At 48.6% G+C, this 1,410-nt stretch overlaps 1 long non-coding RNA gene across 1 annotated transcript in view; it reads left to right on the top strand.

Annotated features, from left to right (window-relative positions):
• The first annotated feature begins 886 nt into the window (after positions 1-886).
• The window catches only part of LOC108753050, an 87,270-nt gene continuing 86,746 nt past the window's right edge, over positions 887-1,410 (top strand). Inside the window, exon 1 of the long non-coding RNA XR_001939594.1 lies at positions 887-1,009. This is a non-coding gene — a long non-coding RNA (uncharacterized LOC108753050). The remainder of the gene's footprint in view (positions 1,010-1,410) is intronic.

Here is a 1,410-nt window from a genome sequence, read left to right as displayed (position 1 = left end):
TTATATATAATGTATGTATGTATGTATATATATATATATATATATATATATATATATGTGTGTAAGAAGTTCTAATGAAGAATACATATAAAAAATATATTTAGAAATTACAGATGCAAGATAAGACGGAATCAGTCTCTTTAAAAATGATAGTATAGAGAAGGGTTGTATATATTCGAATTAATTAATAGTCTTATTCATAAAAAATACATATACTTGCGAATTTGATCTCGATTTAAGTTTTACAGAATCCGTCGTATCGAGTATGTGGCGCCATCTATCAACGATTTGCCTAAACCTAACGCAATGCAGCGTTAGCCGATAATAAACAATATTGCATTACATTAATCGTATTAATTAATGCATCAATAAATTAAACTATCTGATTACGTCTGATCGCATCAGCTCCATTGTGCTGGTAGAGGCTACGAAATTTTATTCGAGATATAATCTGAAATTTCTCGTTTATTCTTCATCCTTTGTCCAGAGAAGAGACATCTCATCGTATGTATATACAACAAAACTTATTGTCTACAACCTCAATTTTTTTTCTTCATTTCATGAATGAAAATGTAAAAATATCGACGCGATATTTTACAAATGAATCAGCGAAGCCTTCAAGATTCGCGAATTCTGCACGCGCGCGTTTTCGTCAATGTTGAAAATCGCACATAACGTTTTTTCTCGACGACGAAGAAGCGACGAGAGGGACAGAGAAGGACAGGGCGAGTCAGCTCTTCCCTCCTCCGCCCCGCACCGAGTCGCCAGGCAAGTCGCAACACAGTGCGGCATCGCGACGACGACGGCGCCGCGCCGCGTCGCCCCGCGCCGCGTCGCGGCGCCACCGTCGCCGTGTATACATGCAGTTGTCTGTAGGCGAAACGTCTCGCCGCACGCCTCCCGCGGGTCGCCGTACTTCTCATTTGATTTCCCGCGAAGTTTTCGCGCGGCGAATCACGCCGCGCTGCTTCACACGACCCGCTGACCCGTGCCGATCCCCCGAGTTTCGGTAAGCTCGCCGGTTTCACTTTACTTTCCGCGCGAACCCGCCGTGCAGCGTTTGACATGGCGTGTGTTTGACATACGCGCGCGCGCGCGCGCGCCTTCTGATTTTCGCGACGTTTCCAGCGTGCGCGCGCGCGCGCGCGCGCGCAAGCTCGCCGATGTCCGTTTTCGGACACGCGTACGACGACGTCTTCGTCGTCGTCGTCGTCGTCGTCGTCGTCGTCATGACGGCCGATCTGGACGGACGCCGACAGCGGAAAAAAATCACGGCGATTCGCCGACGCGGCACGTTGGTGCGACCGGGCGATCCACAAGTGGTTGGTTGCGTCGCGGTGCGCGCGCGTGCGCGCGAGCGTCCGCGGGTGTGGGTGTAAAGGAATGCGTGCGTGTGTGTGTGTGTGTTTT

Source organism: Trachymyrmex septentrionalis, unplaced genomic scaffold, assembly GCF_001594115.1.
Source record: "Trachymyrmex septentrionalis isolate Tsep2-gDNA-1 unplaced genomic scaffold, Tsep1.0 scaffold63, whole genome shotgun sequence".
NCBI lineage: Eukaryota > Metazoa > Arthropoda > Insecta > Hymenoptera > Formicidae > Trachymyrmex > Trachymyrmex septentrionalis.
This window is presented reverse-complemented; position numbering and strand designations above follow the sequence as displayed.